The 22736-nt window shown below is 40.9% G+C and overlaps 1 protein-coding gene across 1 annotated transcript in view; it reads right to left on the reverse strand.

The window, feature by feature from the left end:
- The window catches only part of ATPSCKMT (ATP synthase c subunit lysine N-methyltransferase), a 464757-nt gene that overhangs the window by 368368 nt on the left and 73653 nt on the right, over nucleotides 1-22736 (reverse strand). The gene's annotated exons all lie outside the window — the stretch shown is intronic.

Below are 22736 nucleotides of genomic sequence, written 5' to 3' on the forward strand. Positions count from 1 at the left end.
AATGGACTGACTCTGAATCAATGAACCTATGAAAATGTAAAAAAGCCAAGGAAATAATGATACTACAATTGCTACTACTGCTAACAAATGTTCAGAATTAAGATGAAGACTTATGTAACTGCAATGAATTGAATATTAAGCAACTTGGCAAATTCAGTGCTTTTCGGCAAACCAGACATCAGAATTACGCTGCCAAATGCCAAACATCAACTAATCAACCAGCTGCTGACCCACAGCTATAATTTGAGTGGCTTCTAACTAAACCAGCATGTGCTCCTGAATAGCCTTTGTACAAAGGATTTTCTCGCCAAGATTTCCAAACGATTTGAAAAAGCTCAGCGGACTCACTGTTTCTCCTGTTATTACTGCCACTATTAACAGGTACACAATTTAAAGTACACAGTATAATTCTTAATGCCAGAAGAGCTGCTGTAGACTGGAATCATCTTGTAGCCAAAGATATGCACCTTGCCAAGAAGCAGCTTATAGAGTGGTGTACAAAGCTGCACTGAATGAAAGAAATAGCTGCAGGAACACGGAGGCTGTGTGGGGAGTGAAAAAGGATGGATGAAGGAGGCAGGAAACAAAACACTCCATGGTTGGAGTTTGATGTGGCTACCTGGATTTCTGTTCAATGTCACAATCATTTAAGGGTGACCCAAAAAGTAGTGGGCAAAGAAGCACACAAAGTAATGAGCAGCTTCTACCCCAGCTTTAGTGACAATAAAGAATTAGGGGACAAGCTCCTAGCATGGAGGGGTTTCACTACGAGGCAAAAAGCACCTCTTCATAGAAGTTAGCAGCAGATACGTATACTAAGGTCATCTTCCTTGTAACTTTTTAAAATTGTCGAGCCTCCATCTTCAATATTCTTTCTGCTGCTACAAGCAACATGACTGAGTCTGCATTGTGAGCTGACATGCTGGGTCAAAAAAGTAAATCTCAGTTGCAACAAGGTTGTTCCAGTCTCTCAACTGACCATGAAAGGGCCAGGTAATAATATGGCTGGCTGCCTAAGCAGAGAGGAATAATCCCTCCCAACACTGGTTATGAAATGGAAAATGTTCGCAAAAGACTCTCTTAATGTCAGTGGTGTAATTCAGTTAATGTTTTAATGCTGAATATTCTATAGATAACAACAGGCCTACTGAATCAATGGCTAAGTAGGGAAGTTCAGTCACCTTCACTGACACATAACACTAAAGTCCTAACTATGGGCCACATGACTTGAGTTCAATTAGTTGTTCAGGCAACTTGATAGAGCAGGCAGGGGAGGATGGTCATCCCCATCCTGGGGTAGAAAACAAGGTGGAGCAGGGTGCATACTGCTACAATTCCCCTTGAGGTAGAGCAGCACTACGTAGGCATCCTAGATCAAACATTCAACTCACCAAGCCACTGAGTATTCATCTCTTATGCAAACGTACCAGGTTTAATCCTGACATAAGGCCAATGCCTGCATGGAGTGTGCCTGCTCTCCCTCTGTCTCTGTGGTGCCTCCCTCTCCTCCCAAAAACATGTTGTTTCCACCTCAAACACACCCAAGAATGGAGGTGTGGGTAGTAACAAATACTTTAGCTGTTGCCCTATAGGGGGTATAGACCAAACCTTTGGGCATTAACAGTGGTGCAGAGTATCCTCAAGATAAACAAAAGACAAATGTCACGAAGACATGCGTCTGGAGCATTTCTCCCCGGGCTTCCGATGAAAATTGGCTTCATTCCAAGTTGGACTTTCCCGGTTAACAGATGTTTAAATAAATAAATAAAGATAAGATAAGATAAGAACAAGGCTCACAAACTGCATGCAGTGTCAGAGCTAGCCACTGAAAGGTGTAAAAATTGGCTCTGGGTGATTCAGTTGTGTTGACTAATGTCACCAAACTGAGCATGGGTATTTGCTGGTAATAAGTGAGGACCTGGCCTTCACAGACCTACGCTAGGGACTCACCCAAGCTAATGGTGTGTATGTGCCCCTATTGGCCAGTGTGTATTCACCATAAACACCAGCAACCCTGGGACAATAAGCAACTGGCTGGCCAGTGTCCTGTTTCTCAGCTTGAGCAAAAGCTGGATGTAAAACCAATTGACCTGCCAAACACAAACTAAGAATTGCTGCAACTCAATGTAGGTACTGTGACTGGATGCAGCTAGAAGTGGATGGCATGATGGGAAGGAGGAAGCTAGACATACTATGTATCCAGGAGGCAAGATGGAAGGGTACTGTGGCAAAACCAATTGGGTTGGAATCCACAATCTACAACACAGGAGAAGGACAAACCAGAAATGGTGTGGGAATTGTGGTGAGGGAGTAGTGGCTTCAGAAGATATCGAGGGATGACATCAGAATTAGTGACAGACTAATGGCAATCAGACTCTAGTGCAAGGATGGGGCACTATTCATAATTTCAGCCAATGCCCAACAGAAGGGTTGGGATAATGAAGAGAAGAGTACATCCAGACAGCTGCAGGACCTACTTGATAAAGCAGGACAATATGAACTGGTACTGATAATGGGCAACCTGAAGGCACATATTGGGAAAGACAGACAGATGTGATTACTGCCTTGGTCCACATAGGTGGGACAACAAGAATAAAGAAGAGGTCATTCTAGACTTCTGTTTGGCTTGATGATGACCAACACATGATTCAGCAAGAGAGACGGTCACAAGATCACATACAAGAATGGCCAACATGCAATTCAGGTAGACTTCTTCCTAGTAAAGAAGGGGCACTGGAATAGAATAAGTGATTGCAAATGCATCCCCAATGAAACAATCAGCCCAAAGCAAAAAACGCTAGTTGCCACAATTAGCTGGAAGCAGTGGTCAGAGAAGGTTCTAAGGTCAGACACTAGGCTGAAGATCTGGAAGTTGACTGGAGAGAAAATACAAGAGTAAAGGAATCACTCAGGGCTCCAGTGCCTCTGGAAGAAGAGGAAATAAGTGGAGTTGAAGAATGGCAGTGTCTGAAATCAGCATGTCTGAGGACTACAGAACAGTTATTTGGCCAAACCAGATATGGAAATAAGGTACATAAGGAAAGCTAATGATGGAATGCAGGAGTCCAGGAAGTCATCAAAAGAAAGGAGTGCAGGAAAAAGTGAGAGATGGAAAACATGGACCAGGCTAAGAAGGAATACTGATTAGATAACAAAGAGGCTAAGAAAAGAGCTGTAGTAGCCAAGAGCAATGCATCAGAGGCACTCTCCAAGCTTCTGGATAGTGACTTGGTAGAATGGCACAAAGAAACTCAAGATCAAGTTGCATGGCAAAGACAAAAAGGTAAAGAAGATAGACAGACATAGATCATAAGGGATGCGAGCAACAACCTACTCACCAGCCCACAAGAAGTCAAAGGCAGCTGGGAGGAGTACTTTCAGCAGCTTCTAAATGAAGAAAGCCCCACAGGAACTGTACTGCCCCAGACACAGCTGAAGGAAGAGGAGGAGCCTACCCTAGAAGTAAGAACAGCATTATGGAAAATTATGTCAGGGAAAGCAGCAGGTTTAGATGAGGGTACAGCAAATATGATCAAGATGTTGGGTAAGATGGGGAGAAATGGCTCCAGAGGGTATTCACAGGAGTATAGAAAGAAATGCATATCCCAGATAACTGGAGAATAACTACACTAGTTTCAGTATACCAGAACAAAAGGGAGATCCACAACTGTGGGCGGTACACAAGTATCAAATTCCTGTCACACGGCATGAACGTTCTGGAAAGGGTGTTTGACAAATAAATACACAAAGTAGTAGAAAGTAAGATGGGGGATGAGCAGTTTGGATTCAAATCAGGATGCAACACAACTAACCTCATGTTTGCAGTGAGACAGTAGAGAAGAAGCTAGAGATGAGGGAAGAGTTCAAATGGATATTTCTAGACTAGGAGAAATCATATGGAAAGGTCCCAAGAAAGCTGATCTGGGCAGTCCTGAGGGGGTTCAAAGTCCCAAAACACTGATAAAATTAGTGCAGGCTATGTACAAAGACTCAGTGACACAAGTATGAACAGTGTTCAGTTTCACAAGGAAGCTCCCAGTGGGAGTGGGTGTGCATCAGGGTTCAGCTCTGGGCCCACTGTCATTCATACAGGTGATGGACTACATCAGGGGGTTGGGATGATGGCCTAATGGTTAAGGTGTTTGCCTTAGAAACACAAGGTACAGGGTTTGAGTCTCACAAGGGATAATTGGCTAGGCTTAAATGGCTTGCAAGGGCAGTTAGCTTAGTACTAACCTATGAACCTATGAAGCAAACAGGCTGAAGGGGACAAATCAACAAAGTTGTTGTATACAGATGATGTGGCATTACAGGCAGATTCTGAGCAAGAACTTCAGCAAAGGACAAGGAAAGCAAGACCAAAGGCACATGGGATGAAACTGAGTACAGATAAGATAATTGTAATACCAACAAATGAGGAAATCAGAAGAAGTTAAAAAATTAGATAAAAAGGAAAACAGTAGAATAAGTTAGCAGCTTGAAATATCTGGGAGAGGTGATTGAAGAGAAGGGAAGTCTGAATGAGGAGGTCAAAGCCTGAATCAGGGGGGCTTCAGCCAACTGGTATAGAGTGTCCAGGCTAGTGTATGACTGAACAATACCAAAGATCCAGAAAAGTAAGTGGTGCAACCGGTATTACTCTATGTTAAAGAAACCCTAGTAGTAAAGGCAGAGCAGCTGAAGAAGCTAGAGGTGATGGTGATGAAGTGCCTGAGATGGGTGGTAGAATGCACACTGTGGGCCAGATAAAGAAATGATGATATCACAGTAGAGGCCAAAGTAGTGCCGTTTGCAGAGAAGGTCAAACAGAACAGATTATAGTGGTTTGGGCAAATGTGCAGAAAAGCAGAAGACAGTCTGGTGAAGTATATCTGTGACAGAAAGGAAGAAGGCAAGACAAAATAAATGCACGGCATAGAGAAGGATTGTATGAGGAAAAGACATGTGACAGTCAGGTATAACTGTCTATGAAGGTAGAACAGCGGCATTAAACATTGTGTACAGAAATGGAGCCCTGACTGTGACCCATGTGACCAGAGTTTGATTAGCAGCCCAAACACCGAAGAAACCAGGCAGGGAGGGAGATGAATGAAAGGTGTCTAGGCTGCTCACTTCCCCTAGAGGTGGGGAGGAACTTCCCTGCTGGAGACCAGGAAAACCAGCACTAAAGCTTTGAGGAAGGGGCAGGGCTGCCAGAGTGGAAATATCCTTTACAAAGGTGCATACAAGGATAGAGCAGGATGTACAAATCTTAAACCATCTGTGATGCCTGAATGATGGGCCTCTCCCAGGCAACTCCTGTTCCTGTGATGGGGAATGAATGGGTTAACTGACTGGGAAGGGGAGTGATTACTGACAGACATCAGAGGCAAAAAGAGGGTAAAAAGTCCTCATAGTTAGGATGACAGAGAAGGTACAAGCAATCTTAATGGTTGCATAAGTTGTGGCACCTCCAGGTTGCTCTCACCTCCACAGATGTGTGGACTTTCCACCATGGAGAAACAAACTGGCTTGAGCCCATTTGGAGAAGTTTGATAGTCAGCAGTCACAGAAGCAAAAAGAACACACAAAAGTATGATAATTCTTACAGAGGTCAAAATTAATACGAACAGTTAAGAAAAAATCTATTTATTTATTTACTTACTTATTTACTTTTTGTTTACTGGAGTATTGCACTGATCTCAATGGGCTATCTTACAGGCACAGCCAAGGTAAATAAATTCACATATGAAATGAACAAACATTTTTACAGATACCAGGATAGGCTATAAAACATATTCATATTTAAGGATGAAAAACTGTCACAACATTTAGTTCAGGAAGCAGTTTACAAAGTCGATACACGGATAGAAAAATGGAATTATGCTTAGCAGAACGTTTTGGATAAGATGAAGTCATAATGACTAAGATGGCTTATGCTACAGGGATAGCAGCATATCATTTTATAGCAAAGAATGAAGACATTAGAACAGGCAAGTGAGAATAGTTGCAGGAAAGAATACCATCAGGAAGGCAGAGAAATTGAGAGAGACAAAGGCTTGAGAGTATAGTATGTGCAGTACCAGGAAAGTGAAGAAAAATACTGCAAACAGATCAGTCACAGAACACATCCTTCATGGTCAAATATAAGGAGCAATATGAACATTTGTTAATCGCTACAGAAAAGAAGTTTAAAAAGGGAGGCAACCCCAAACCACCAATGAGCTTAACTGAATTGATAAAAAACAGCATGGGCAGTTCTGGATATGAATATCATTATACATTCAACATTTTGTGGCACTGCAACTACTGACCCAAATAAAACTGTATGTTTCACACCTGGCAGAATTGCAGTAAGGCATGTTTGTCTTCCTTCTGTGAAACTGCCTTCTCTAAGTTTACTGTGGACAAAGAGTTGCAGTGTGACTAAGAGAACGCAGACAATGGAACTGACGTATAATTAAGACAGCTGAAGCCTTAATAAATGGACTATTTACACTGCTTTTTTCTATTTGTTTAAAAATTGCTTTAAGCTGCCTTTAACATTTTTCTTTAAATTACAATTTAATTGTTTCTTTGTTTAAAATGGCTAACACCTATATCTTTTTTTAAAGATTATGTTATGAATGAACATGGGTAAAAAAGCGGCAACTTTATACAGATTTCAGCTTCTTCATTTAATTTACATGCTGTCTTTCTGTGTGCTCATCTTGCCTTGCCTAAAGCTACCTTACTTGTTACAAAGTTTGTGCCAGTATATACATAAGTTTACTTTGCCTTTGTTGCCTTAGTTAGTAATTACAAGGTTACAGCATTTTAGAAGTTAAAAAAATCACTTTCTGAAGTACTTAAAATGATCACACTTCATGACAGAAGAATGACAAAATGAATGAAGCTGTAGATGTTTGGTCAGCATTAAAACAGTAGTCATTCATAGATTCATAAATTATTACAAAGCCACCAAGCCCTATGACCATATATATGTCCTATAAATACCATTCCTCAGTTAGCATCTCCTTTCTCCATAAGGGTCATAAGAACTAATGCCAGGGTAAATTTCTGGATAACCATACAGTCATGTAGGTTACGTTGAAAGGAAAATAGTTGGTCACAGTGCATGACAGCAAGAGAAGTTTATTCCAGAGGTTTGGGAAGTGCTGGAGTATAAATCTGCCATTCCAACATGCTTTATTTGTATGTTGATGAAGTTTTAGGCCCCTGGTTTTAGTATTGGTGGCGATACTGGACTTGTGGAGAAACAGGAGGTCCAGAACAATAGGGTCTATAATGGCATAATAAGCAAAACAAATATCGCCCCTCAAACATCTACAGCACACTGAATAAAGGGATACAGCATCCAGCCTTTCTTGGTAGCTCAGGATCTTTAGTACTGTAGTATTTTTATTTACGATCCTTTGGAGTCTTAACTGTTTGATATGTTTAGTAAGATACCCCCAAAGGGACACTATTTGATAACTGGCCTGATCAATGCTAAATATAAGAGAAGGAGCACCTCTTTAGACCTTGATATTTCTTTGGCAATTAGCTGGGCTAAAGAAAAGGATTTCCTAACAACCACTGTCACACAAACAAAAAACGGAGTTATCAACTCAAGTACCTAGTTCCCAGACTATACTTTCATTTTGCAGTGGTGTGTTGTCTATCAAAGTTTAATACTACAATTTATACATTCAGTTAATTTTTAGTACACCAAGAGTTTACTATGGAGAGTTCATTCTGGAGGGTATGGGTGTTAGAATATTAGAACATTTAAATGACTGTAAGCATAAGCATATGCATAATTCAACTGCTGAACATAACTGGAACTGCTATCAGGAAAATATTAAATGTTTAATTTTTTTTTGTGATGACAAAAATTGCCAGATGCTAAATACAAAAAAAAAGTGAGTAAATTATTGTATAATATGAAAGCTATGTATATAGTGCAGTCTAGAACAGTGACATCATATGGATTAAATAATGAGATTCATTCATAAACATTCCTATATAGGATTTTTTTTTTTAAGTAGGTGGTGGATCAGGTATTTATCTGAAATGTATTCACTGTATGCTTGACCTTTAAGGCACTAGTCTAATAATACCTTTTTACTAAATTCCATGTTTTTATGTTTTTTTAGCAGTATCATAGTTTGTCTGTTTATTTGACACCAGTAAAGTTCCTCTGTTCTTTTCTGTTCCCGATGGAGTGAAGGAAGATCCAACATAGCCGAGCATGAAGAGAAAAAGAATCAATACACGGAAGTGTGTTTAATATAATTAGTGACACTAAAGAAAAATTGGCTGAGAATGTAATAGTGACAGCCTTAAGAGTATGACAGGTTATTAAATCAACTTTTGTTGGATTTAGCAGCTGTTCTTGATGTGCCACATAATGTCCCTGAAAAGGTTTGGAGAAAAAAGTGCTTCTGAAGTTTATTTAGCTGATAAAACTACAGGCATTATGGCACAACTGGCAGAGGGTCCTGGTATGGACAGACATAGAGATGTAGAATGCTTAGACAACATTAGAAAGTGCTGAAACTGTCAAAGAACTACATCAAGATACAGCCAAGAAACAGTACAGCATTAAATGAGAGGAATGTTGCTCCTGAGGAATCAAGTGTGAATCCAGAAATTCAGAGTACAGCAAAAAAAAAAAAAAAAAAAAAAAAAAACTTCCACTGTAGCAGCAAGGACTACAAATGTACTTACAGGTCTTCAAGGGAAATAATTGATAAAACTATGATATACCAAATAAGTTATAACTCCACATCATTTTACTATTATTATTAATAATGACACGATAATGTTATCATCATTATCATAATTATTATGACTACATTTTTATAGGTGCACCTGACAAGACTGGCAGATGTGACTGCTTCTGATATTCTGTCCATCATTTACTTTGGTGAAGCTCCCTTTCTTGATGTTTTTTTCCTGAAACTGTAATAAGCATGAAAAAATCTTATGTATTTGATAAGAAAGATTGAACTGTAGAGTTCTTTTAACTGTGCTAAATAGAGCTCTATTCAGGAAGAACTGCTTTTCTGCAATTTAGGAATATCTTGCAAAGGAAAGACATTCAGCAGATGCTATTAGAACAATGTAACTCTGTTGAAAATGTGGTCAAAACTTAGACTCGGCTGGAATATAGAACAGATGCTGGGAAGGTGTTGTGGACTTACAACTACACAATAACAAATTAATTTCTGTTCCAAACACTGCTTATGCTAAGCGGCATAGAATAACATTTTTTGTATGTATCCAAAACTGTTAATTTTGTGGAGAAGAAAGACATTTAGTTAACGCCTGTCCCAAAAGATAAGGTGAAATGGTTAGGGAGTTGGGGTACGAAAAAAGAATGAATGCCTAAATATATTAAATGTTGTGAAGATATAAAGGCTGCCAGTCTAGCCAGATAGGATTTTGTAGATAATTCTGTCATTTGTAAATATTAATGTAAGACACATGCTTGTTCTCTTAAATGTAAGAAAATTATGGTAAATGTTGACCTTCAAAAATGTAACCACATTGCACTCTGCTGGAGGAAAGCTGATACGTCAAGCATTGTATAATTGTTTGATCTCAAAACTCGGAGCCGAGATGCCTGAATGAAGGAATTCCTTCTATTGTTTTGAGACCAGAATTAATGGCTAGAATTTGCATGTATAATGTCTTTTATTGGTCTGGCTTCCTGACCAGCTGCAAGATCAAAAGGGCTGTTACACTGAGTTTCTGTTAGCCTGGGAACCAAAGAAAAATTATGTAATCTGAAGTGAGTCAGTGGTACTGTTTTATCAATTTAAGGACAGAGACAGAGAGAGAATCAGAACATTTGCATTTATCTTGAGAACATCCAACTCACCAGCACTCTGCCTGTGTCTGTATGTAAGTAGGATCTTAGACTTTAGTGTTTCTCTTAAGGAATAGATAGAAAATAGTAAGTTTAGACTAGCTCTTTTTCTGTACTGATGTCAGAACTATTGTACTGTATTATTTTAAGCATTTTCCTGTGATCTCTGAACTCTTGACTAGCACTGCATAGTAAGAATTGTCTTGTGTGCTTTATTATTTATTATTAAATATTTTTAAACCTTTCAACTGTAGCTGTTTTATGTAGAGATAATTTAAGCTCTAGAGTACATTGCATGTATACAGTGATACTGGCCAAGTCACTGCAATAAGCTTTGCTGTTCAGTCACACTTATGAGTTGGATAATAACATTGCACAGTAATAATTAGACACCCTTTAATATCAGCTACTAATAAGGCCCTTATCAGTGGTTGGTGGTAAGTGGTACTACCGCATAGTCTGGGCAGAAAGGGCATAGCTGGAGAACCTGTGCCAGCCCTCCCCAGGAGTGTCTGTGTGTTTGCATATAACTTGTGTGTGTGTGTGTGTGTGTGTGTGTGTGTGTGTGGATGTCAGCTACTTGGGCAGGGACATGAAGCACTGGTTGGACAGAGAGGATGCTGGAGGTTTCAGCTTGACCACTAGGCTGCAATCTGGACCCTATAGCTGTGCCAGTGGGGAGTCTTATTGGGGATCTGGAGAGAAAGGGAGAAACTAGCCCCAGACTGACTCTCTGTGATCTCTGTGTTCTCTTAAAGGAAATTCACTTTACTGTGTATATTTGTCAACCTTTCCAATGTGGACGGCCCTCACGGGTGTTAGTGGTGAGGATTGAGGCTCCTTGATTGCTGGGCCAGTGCACGGGCATCACATATCAATTGCTTGGCAATGGTGGGATATGCACATCACATATTAATTGGCTGCCACATACTAATTGGCTTGTAGTGGTGTGGATAGTGAATTTCTGTAGCTTGTGTACAGTGATCACCGAAAGTGTTTTTGTACTCTAAATCAGCCACACAGTGAATATTCAGAGTTCAGATCACAATTGTTTTATTTCTTTTGTTAACTTAGTTAGTCAGGGAGAACAGGCAAGCATGTCAGCAGAGGAGTATGGAAAGCTGACAAGGAGCCAGTTGGCTGAGATGTGCCAGGCTAAAGGACTGGTGCATGGAAACCTGACTAAGGAAGACATGATTGCAACTTTGGTCACAGCTGCACCAGAAAACAGCAAGTAGGAGGATGATCAGATTGGCCGTGGAGATGTACAACACTCAGGGAATAGACAGCTCAACCTTTGTGCAGAGGACTTAAAAATCCATCTGGAGCTAAACAGACTTGAGTTGGAGGCCAGTCATTTGGAAGTAGAAGCTGTGGAAAAGGAGTGGCAGAGGCAGCATGAAAAGGAGATGCTGACTCTTTGCCAGAGTGATGGAGGTAATTAGAAAGGGAGTAACTGGACCCCAGAAGCACAAAAGGTCAGTAAATTTATTCCGCAGTTTACAGAGGGGGATAATTTTGATAGTTTCATTCATATGTTTGAGAGGGTATGTAAACAGTATGATGTTGATCAAAGGCTCTGGGTATGGTTCCTGACCCCCTTACTCTATGGTAAAGCTGTAACTATTTTGTCCAAAATGTCTACACGTCGACTGTTTTGATTATACTGCTGTTAAGAACTGCTTGTGAGAATTTTTTAAGCTAACACCTGAAACTTACAGGAAAAAGTTTCATGAGCATAGACGCAAGGCAGATGAAAGTGTATGTGAATATGTTGCTGAACTGAGCACTTATTTTCATAGGTAGGTGAGTGTATGTCAGGTCACTACTTTTGAAGGGCTGGCACACCTTTTGGTGAGGGAAAAAGCCCTTAGCACTTTGCCTGAGGACATGAGGATCTGGTTAGCTGATAGACAATGTGCTACGTCAGAGGAGTTGGGGAAGAAAGGAGACCTATACCTAGCAAGCAGGGCATCCCTACACAGGAAAGGGGCCCCCAGTACTGCTCATGGGTCTAAAGGAACCCATGGTGGGCAGCCCAGATTGCCCCAACAGAATCTGCCAGTAGCAGAGGAAGCCACTAGTCCAGGTACACGTCCAGGACCTAGGGTTAAATGTTTTGAATGCAACCAGTGGGGCCATGTGGCGTACAGATGTCCATTGAGGCAAGCTGAGGAACAAAAGGTGGGAGAACCAGTAAGTGGGAAAGACAAAATGCCAACAGTAGGTTGTCTTGAGACAACAAGGGTACCAAACTACCACATGAGGTTATAGCCTATCGTAGTGAATGGCAAAGAGGCCATTGCTAAGAGACACAGACTCTGACATAACCATTGTGAAGCCTGCAATGGTTACAGAGGAGCACTACTTGCCTGGGCGATCTACTCCAGTCAGAGCTTTAGGAGGGATCCCATTTCAAATACTTCTGGCTACGGTTCACCTTGATAGGGAGGGTGGAAAAGGAAGGCAGCAAGGAGGTGTGTTTGAGGATATCCCTGCAGATGTCCTGACAGGGAATGATTTTGATAGTGCAGTACCATGTGCTTGTGTAGTTACCCGCAGTCAGGCTTGGAGACAAGCATGTGAGTCTGGTAGCCTGGGGAGACCCAGACAAACCGCATGCTTGCAGCCGGAACTGGTGAGGTGGTTACTTCAGAGAGGGGGTGACTCTGTAGCAGTGAGACTGAAGGTGAGCCAGAGCTGCTTGTGGGTACTGATGTTCCCTTGTACCCAGGCTGACAAGTGAGGCACCGCTGTCAGAGGATGCCAGACTTCCTGTGGAGGGGGAGCTGGGAAGGGTTACAAAGAGAGAGTTGAGACAGGCTCAGCTCTCAGACCCTACACTGCAAGGCCTGAGGCAGGCAGCTAGTGAGGCACCTGATTCTTAAGGGAAGGGGAAATCTGTATACTGGGAGAAAGGGTTACTGTATAGAGAGTGGACCCCTGAGGGAGGGCTAGAAGGTGAGAGGGTACAGCAGTTGGTAGTGCCTACACTCTACCATCTGGCACTTCTAGCCACAGCCCATGATATTCCCTTTGCAGGTCATATGGGCATAAAACATATGAAGAGACGTATTATGCAGAACTTCTACTAGCCTGGAATTTCCAGAGTTGTACAGCTTGTTCGGGATCACTCAAGTGAAAGAAAGTCTTGTGAAATGATTTTAAACATTTGCATGTTGAGATTAGGAAACTGAACTTTTGTAAGAGATGTTTTATTCTGGTCCACTGTAGGGCAGAGCAACTTATGTTCAGTGAGGACTGTAGAAATAATGAAGTGGAATACTGTAATTTTCTGTTTTTGTATTCTGCACATTTTGGCAAGAAAGATTAACTTTCATTTTCCCTTGTAAATCAACTTCTTTTAAATCTGGAAAACTGTTAAAAACTTTTTTTTTTGCTAATGGAAAATCCACTGCTGGAGAATGCAGGCAGAAAAATAGTTTTCTTTACAACTGCAGCTCTCCTACTTGATCTGCCTGAAAGCTTCCCCATGCAAACTTGGTTGGAGTATTAGCTGCAGACTGACTGCTTATCAGTAGTAAGCATCCACAGTGAAAGCTGTTTTTTAAAGTGATAACAACCTGCACTACATTGTATGAAGCCCTTTCTGATAAAAAATGGAGAACTGTCAAATGCTGGTGCACAAATGAGGATCTGTTCTGAAAGTGTTCTTGCAGTAGTGAAAAGAGTTGCCTTCAAAGACACATAGCTCTTATTTTCCTCTTTGTAAATGTTTCCTCCAAAGCTAAGAAGGTACCCGTGTGCGTAAATGTACTGAGACTGTGGCTGCTGTGGCCAAAATTATGAAAAAATCATTGAAGCGCTACAGAATTCTAACAAGACTTTGGTGATTTCCACTACGTCTCTGCAAACAACTTTTCAGGAGAGGTCTGCAGCCACAGGACAGCACCTGGTTGGCCTCCAACAACAGGTAACTGGTATACTAAGCCAGCCATCCACTTCACTCAGTCACAAACTACAGTGGCCCTCTAAAGAAGATGTGAAGGTCTACCTGGTGTTGTTCATAAGGTATGTAAACTATAAAGAGAGCTATCTGGGACAGAATTCTGTTACCCTTCTTAACAAAGGACATACTGGAGTTATACATAGACTTGAAAGATGATGATACTCAAGACTTCCAAAAACTGAAATGAAAAATATTGACATAATTTGGGACGTTACCTGAGATTCAGTTCCTTAAGTTTCAAAACAGGAAATTTAGCATGGACTGACCAAATGGCTAACCCAATCTATACTTTACAATTATGGTTAAAAGCTCATGTAAACAATTCAAAGTGTTTTTTTTTTTAATATTGGCTACAGGCAAATTTAAAAAGGCGCTCCCCTGCATGTTAAGAATGTGGATGGTCCAGAGGGACACTAAGTGTTCTGGATAGTTAGCTCTTGCAGCCGAATGTTTACTAATTGAAGCTTCAAACCATAAGTCAGACCCGCATGCCAAAACTAACAGTAAGCCTTCCACCAAGTATGCTCTTCCGACTGCAAACAAGAAAATGAGTTGCCATCAGAGATGACTTGTTTTAAATGTTCAATAAAATGGCATATAGCAGAGTACTGAAAAGTCAATGACAGCTATACTATACCTATACAAACTGTTAATGCTAATCAAACATCAATAATTTATACATCAACCTTATCTCCTCCAGCATAATGCACACCTCCTTCATAAACAAGCATTTCAACTTTCTCACACATAGTTAAACATCCTAGGCAACCCCCTCAAGCCATCATATCACTTTACCTAACCAACTATCCACCTAGTAATACATAAATAAACCTCACATACACAACCATTTAGAATAATGCCCCTTAAATCTTCTACAATACTTACCCCACTAATTGCTCTTTTTGTACTCTGAAGCTACAATGAATCCAACCCAGGTCCCCTACAGCCCACCACATCATTACAACCACTAAATCTCCATCCAAGCCACATAAACATGTCCATTGCCTTAATCAGTGCTGGCAATCCACTCAGTAAATTGGAAGAAATAGGCTTTCTCAACTCCACAAACCCAGACATATTTAGCAGAATCATGGGTCAATGTATCAACCCCTAACTTAAGCCACTGCTTTCCTTATGACTTATAGATTTACAACCCTTGGCCTGGATCCTGACTTGGTGGAGGATCACTACTTCTAATTAAACACTGCCTAAGAATGACCTTACTAGGACAAACCCCCAATGACCATAGCTCCAGCTGGCTGCAGTAATAATACACATCAAAAGATCTACTCCTCTGCCCTAATCAATACCTACCTCCCCCACTTAGCAACCTTTATAACAAACATAAACATCCTCTATCTTCAAATCAAGAAATAAGTGACTTACTCTATGCCAGTGGACTCATTAAAATGATTAAAAAAACAATTACACCAAATATAATCACAGGTAGTCACTCCCTCTTTAAACTGTTAATCAAAAGTATTCTAAACAAAATGTCAACAAACATTAGAATAATTCCACACTCCTTTAGTGACTACTGCTCCATAACATTCTCTTTAACTACAAGCAAACTAATACCCCCCACCTAAACTAATCACCTTTAGGCCTAAATCCCAGAACAACATACCAAATATAAAAATACATGCCGTTCTGGTGTATACAGGGATACATTGCTGACTATGGCCCTATTGACCCAGGTTCAATTAGCAGCTCTGGTGACTGACATCAGCAGGAGAGGGATGGGGTTGTCTATCCTGGGACAAAAATAAACCAAACATACTAGTCACTGGTGACTCAATTATGAGACACACCGATGCCCCCCTCACCAGGCTCAACAACAAGAAGGTCATGGTCAGTTGTCTGTCTGGTGCAAGAATCTGTCACATCATGCACACACTTGAGTCTCTCCACAACAAGTACAACTCTGTCATTGTCCAAGTTGGTGTGAATGACTTTTGACGTACCTCCCTAGACTATATGAAGAGAGACATGACTGAGCTCTCACAGTATGTGTCCCAGGCAGGTATGACCCTAGCCCTAAGCAGCATCCTACCTTCACAAAGAATAATGCCACATTACCAACAAAAAATAACTGACTTCAACAATTGGCTTAGTATCTGGTGTCATTCCAAGGGGATCCAGTATCTGTCTGCCTGGGATGACATGGTTGACAGGCCTCAATGCTTTGCCAGAGACGGCTTCCACCTGTCACCACTGGGTTTCTGGATCCTGGCCAAGGCTCTCGCCTCCCCCATTCTGCCTTTGTAGGCAATGTCCCAAAGACAAATCTTCCAATATAAAAGATAAAAACCTTCTCAAAAGCTGACTACAACCTCCTAAGGGAGGGCATCTGTAGCTTCACACCCCCCCCAGAGGATGAAGACAACTATGCTGAACAGTACACCAATCCAGTAAGCAAGCACCTGTACAAGTTCATGGACTCCGCCATACCCAAAGAACTAAAACCTGCTGCTCAAGGAAACACAAACCTGTTTGGTGGACATCTTCTATCAACAGGCTTTACAACAAAAGGAAGAAACTGTTGTCCAAGGGTAAAAAGGAACATATTCCAAATTGGAAAACCTCCCTCCTTAGCCCCAATAAGCAAATTAGGTCCCTAATGAAAGCCTCCAAAGCCAATTAAGAATTGGAACTAGCCTACGAAACAAAGGGAAACCATAAAGCCTTCTTCAGTTACATCAGGAACCTCCATGGCAAAGCCTAGGCTTGTTCCGAATTAGTACTTAACAGCATCAATTACACTGATCCTGTTGATTTAGCCAACCTGCTAGCAGATAGGTTCAATGCAAACTTCACCCCCCTGTCCCCCCCCCAAAGGCCCTTATAACCATCCCCAATACTTCTCCCACACCACATCTCCATACATCAAGTGCTAAAGGCCCTATCCAAGGCAAAGAACACAGCTTCCACAGGACCTGATAGTTATCCCAGGGTGTATTTTGCACCATCTCCAGTAAGAACTGGCTTTGCCACGGAGCACCCTATTCAACCACAGCTTAAATACAGGCTTCATTCCAGCTGGAGAACTGCCATTGTCATCCCTTGCACAAAGGTGATGCCACTACTGACCCTGGAAACAATCAACCTATTAGCTTGACAAGTCTAATCTGTTAAGACATGGAGCGTATTATTATGCATCTCATAAACAAGGACACAGGCAATCTCCAAGCACTTGACCCCACCCAGTTCGGATTTGTCAAGGAAAGATCTTGCCTGTTAACCTGGTTGACTTCTTTGAGACTCCCTCATCCAGGGCCTTGGTGACAAAGTCAGTGTATACAGCTTACCTCGACTTGGCCAAGGCTTTTGACACAACCCCCACTTGGGCATTATCGAAAAGCTATCACAACTAGGCGTAAATCCCCATCTCATCAGGTGGGTGGCCAACTGGCTCACCGACAGGGCCCTCAAAGTCAAAATAGGCACCCCCCACCTCCGATAGTAGACCTGTCACTAGTGAAGTTCCCCAGGGATCTGTCCTGGGAAACCTACTGTTTGGCATCTACTTCTCAGAAATCGAGGCAAAGACAAAAGGCTTGTGGTTGACCAAATTTGCAGACGACTGTAAGCTGGGTGCTGTCATTGACTCCCCAAATGATGTTAATATACTGAAAGAGGGTCTCACAGCAAGTAATGACTGTGAGAAGTCATGGCCTCAAGCTAAACTCAAAAAAATGTATCATACCACTGGGCAAAAACATGGCCCCTACTGATTATCACATCAATGGCAACCCCCTAAGCACATAACCTGCGGTGAGAGACATGGGCACTCAGGTTGATAACGTCACATTTGACCATCATGTAGTGGCAGTGACCATAAAAGCCTTTTACTTGGTTCATCTCATAAGTAAAGGGATTGCATCTAGAAAAAAGGAAGTTATTACCTCTATATACTCCTCTCTCATTACACCAATAACTGCGTATAACGCCCTGTTTGGTATGTACCTCTCCAAACATCTGCACCAATTGGAAAGGCCACTGAAATGCCTCACAAAGAGAATCCTTGGCCTCCAACACCTGTCCTATGCGGACAGGCTCAAATTACGATCACTCTATTCGGTACCGTACAGATTGCTCAGGGGTGATCTGTATCTTGCCTACAAGGCAATCTCGGACCCTGCCCTACTAGAGATGCTCCATATCTGCAAGTGTAACTCCTCACACATTACTCGCTCAAAAGTCCTGAATCTAATATGCGACATCAACAAAACCTGCTGGAGAGACAGGTATGTCTCCCAGAGGAGGCTGCTCCGTCTCTGGAATAGACTTCCCATACATGCCAAACTGAGCACTTCGCTGACCTTCTTCAAGCGCAACCTTGATTGGTGGATGGGAAACCACAAACTTTTCCCAGAGGTTCCACCTGTGTCTCTCACTGACAGGGGAGACAGGTGGTGACTGAGGTTTCTTTTTTTGGGATAAACTCTTGGCTAGGCTTATAAGGGCCCCAGGGTCATTAGCCTAGTAACCTCCTATGATCAAACTGGAGAGCATAGTTCAAGGAGGGGAAAGGATGGTGGGCATGGCTGAGCTGCCACTGAAGTGGAGCAATATGCAACATGCCCCCACTGCATACCCACTCCTTGGAATAACTATAATGATCACAACAGGAAGGGCGTAATAGAGAAGATCCTAGTATAAAACCCCCAGCTCATAGTGATGGCAAAGACCCCTCAGCACAGCCTTGTGTTCTGCAACCAGCTCCAGTAAGTCCGAGAAAAGGGAGGAGACAGCAGGCCTGTCACAGACATGGCACACTGGACAGGAAGGCTATATAATGAAGCAAGAGAGCAAAAACTGGATAAAAATTGCATCCTGGAGCTCCATTTTATCAAAACGGAGTGTGTGTGTGTGTGTGCGCGTGTGTGTGTGTGTGTGTGTGTGTGTGTGTGTGTGTGTGTGTGTGTGTGTGTGTCTGTGTGTGTGTGTGTGTATGGAGATGAAGAGGAATACCTTATAGCATATGTAGAAATGCAGTCTCATCTAGGCTAAGTTTTATATACAGTAGGTCTAGTACTTAACATATGACGTGATAATTAAACAATACTTTAAAGATCTATGAAAGTTATGGGGGAAAGGCTCAAACAGATACTTGACAAGAAATTCATAGATCACTAAAGAAAAAGGTCCAGAACTAGAAGACAAAAAGAAGCTAAGATTTGGTTATGGATGGAAGGCTTAGATAAACCTACAGAGTCTTGCCAAAGGACTTCAGTTGTTAAACTTAATAAAAAGTCAGCATAGAAACCAGCAGAGAAGAACCTAGTAGTAAGAATACAATAAGACGATAAATACTGAAATTGAAGAAGAGACAGTTGAATCTTACAATAAAAGGAAAATGGGAAGGGGAACTTGAGGAGAGTCTTAAGCTTCTTTCAGCTACACCAAAACAAAGAGCTGGTATGAAACAGAAGGGAGACAAAGGTAAAAAGAAGTGAGAAACTACTGAACTAGAGAAGGTGAAACTACCAGTAGCCTTATTTTCATAATTTGTCTTTTTTAAAGAATGAAAGAGATGAAAAAGATGAAGCAAAACTTCTACTTACATTTATACCAAATGAGACCCTAGCTTCCATTTCATATCAGAACACTGAAGAAAATAAATGCTGACTTGGCTAGCCTCTAGACAAGTTGTGTCAATTTTACAATAAATCTGGAAGTTACACAGTGGGTTAAGGCTATAATATGTTAAAGAGCTGCTTCCTGTAATATAAGGTTCAAGTCCCTCATCCTCCACTTGCATACTATGTGACAATGGAACAGTTGGAAAAAATTAGTTAGGCTCTTGAATGATCTCCTGAACTGCGAGCCTTGTAACTATCTATAAACAGGGATAAAAGGAATACTGCCAGGAAAGAAGGGTAGATATTGAACACAACCACCACATTTCATACCTCTACTTTGAACTAAGAAATTACCTACTCCACAGGGCAATCAAAGACAAGGAGCAGGACCTAAGACAGTTACTTCCAAATCCTTTCAGAACATTTGAAATAAAGTTAGCACAGTCACATTTTGGATGGTCATTTGGAGATGGACGAGACAAAGGGTAGGATTTTAGCTACATATTACTGCCCGGTATAATGAAGGATACAAAAAATGTCCATGTTGCTTCCTCAGAATGCTAAAGGACAGCACCCAGACCAGGGTTTAAAACCCTAAGACACTCTAACTCATTATGGATATTCCTATTGAATGAACAGCAATGATCATTGTGGATTCATATGTAAAATCACGTAGGGGACATCAGTAGATCTTGGTGATTATGTAACAAAGTTTCCCACTACAACACCCCTACAGACAGTGCAAGGTAAACAGCAAAACAACTAGCACTGCTTTTTCTCTAGGCTTAGAATTATCCAAGACCAAAGCACTCCATTCAAATGCATTCACACCATCTGAACTGTTGCATAATAAGCACCACCAAGGCTTGCTACATATAGCAAAAGTAATGTGAGAGGAGGAAAATATCCCTTTAAAAATACAACTCAGCATTTTTCAGATCTACACAGGTTAAAGACTATAATGCCTACAGTAATAGAACATATGGAGAGAATGCAGGATACACAGCAATGAGCATATAACAGAAATGCCTACCACATAAAATTCAAATCTGGAGATAAAGTAATGTGTTAGTACGTGTTAGAATTTATTTTCAGCTGTGAGCACTAAGTGGCAAGGGCTTTTAAAATTGTGGAAGAATTAATATAAGGTAAGATAACTAATAAAAAAAGCAACAGTTATACAACATAATTTATTTGTCTGTTATCCAGAATAATCTGACTGGGTCAAGCAAGACCCCTTTTCACAGGAGTCCCGATGAGAAAAGTTCCAATAAACTTAGCATCAGTTAACTACAGTTTATAAAACGTACAGTACAGATAATGTATGAGATATACATGTTAAAAGAAAATAAAGACAATTTTTGTGACTAACTATAGTGGATAAAAGGTATACAATACAGTGCAAATAATGCACGAGCTAAACATGTTAAAAAAGAAAAACAAAATTTCTATATACAGCAGTGAGATACATTTTGAGAGACAGAGGATGGTAATTATAATAAATACTTAAGAGATTGGATATCCATGGACATGGATAAAGAGAAAAGAACTTGGAATAGAAAGGAGAGGATGGAAGGGGATAAAATATTTGAGAAAGAAGGGAGAAAAAAAGAGTAGAGAATGGGAGAAAAGGGGTCTAAAATTTAAAGGGGATGATAATGAGAGAAATGAAGAAAGTAGAAAAAGGAGTAGTGTAAGATGTACACTACGGAGAATTATAATGATAAGGGAAAGCAGTTTGCCTATAATGTTAATGGAAAGCACCCAACCTAGGTTTAAAAAGCTTATGATACTCTTATCCACAGTGGATGCCCTTACATGTTCAGTAACCTTCCAGAGAACCTGAAGTTTCTGTAATACTTATGTTTCCCACAGCATGTCCCAAATTCAGATTAAAGGAGATATTATCAATGTCTCAGAAACAGAAAGTAAAAGAACTTGCCCTGAGGAATAAAAATTTATTCTTACCGTTTTTTTGGTAGAACAGGTATAATCCAGCACAACTCAGAAACTGTGCCTAATGACAGAATACATTTGAAACTTCACTAAATAAGACAGTATCAAAGCCAAGCAATTAAGGAAAAAGGTACAGAACAATCTCAAAGTTAGAGGTATAGTCGCATTGTACTGGTCTCCACTCCCAATGGGTCTATAATGTTTGGCAGTGACTTCAGAAAACTCAAAGGCATATCCAAACTTGATTCCTATCTTATGCTCAGAGAGGATGAACTGATTGAAAAATTGAGCATGACTAGGTTTTTAGAAAAAGGGACAAATAATCCAGAAACAAGGGCGCCAGAACCATAGGGAGAGGGGGAAGGAGCCCCCCCCAGTTTTACAGTTGTAAGACCATGGCATGTACCTAGGACCACTCCAAAACTCTACGGTGGCAGTGTCTTTTTAAGGAGTACCCATGTGTACATCGCACGCCAATGCAGATTTAAACACAGTCCACACTTGCATGCATAATTTAAACTATAGCTGTTCCATTGAGCAAGTATTTCAGGTTTTAAGGAGAGTTATGGTGCCCCCCTGAGTGTTTTTTGTTGATCATTGCTGCCAGAGTCATGCTTCCAGGTAAAGAGAGTTTTGTTGTTGCCTGGGTGTTCTTTGCTTTCTTATACTGCTGAAGTCATCGTTTCAAGTACAGTTTTTAAGTAGAGGAGTTTTGCTGGTTCTGCTCCAGAGTGCCTGCATGTGTAAAATGCCCCAGTTGGGTATACCTGGTGGTTAGTGTTACTCAGGCTCAAACCCTGTCCCTTAGGTACAAGAAACAACAGTCTGAATTCTCTATCCACACCACCACTTGTTATTCAAGGAGTTGAGTCCATAGCTCTCAACTCTCCAGATTTCCGCAGAATATTTGGCTCATACTTTTGATCTGTTATTCTTAAAATTTGTGGTTTTCTAGCAAATCAGTGAGAACTGAATTCACTAAACAATGAAATTTACTAAATAATGATAGCCCTTTAAGCTTCTGTCCTATCTTTCCGGTAACACAGAACACTATTTTAGCAACTTTCTAAGATTATACAAGCAATATTTAAAATGTGGCCCTAGTTTTGGGCCTTTGCCCCCTCCCCCAAATAAATTTTGTTTTTTTCCAGATTTCTTGTACTGCGAAGTTGAGAGATTTAGTTGTGTGAGATTTAGTTGTGTGTCAAGTGGATTTTACAAGGAGCTGAGAGCTTCAGGGGAAGAGAAGTTTAGTGCTGCTTATGCTAAGTCTGTTTGCATTGTTAGTAGCACAACAGGTAGTATACTTGCTTTTGATGCAGAAGGCTGTGGGCTCCACTCCCATAGTATGCAGAAGGATCGCTGATACTGTACTTTAAAGGCAGTGGAT

The sequence above is a fragment of the Protopterus annectens genome, chromosome 3.part0 (genome assembly GCF_019279795.1).
Source record: "Protopterus annectens isolate FY-2018-M chromosome 3.part0, PAN1.0, whole genome shotgun sequence".
Classification (NCBI taxonomy): domain Eukaryota; kingdom Metazoa; phylum Chordata; order Ceratodontiformes; family Protopteridae; genus Protopterus; species Protopterus annectens.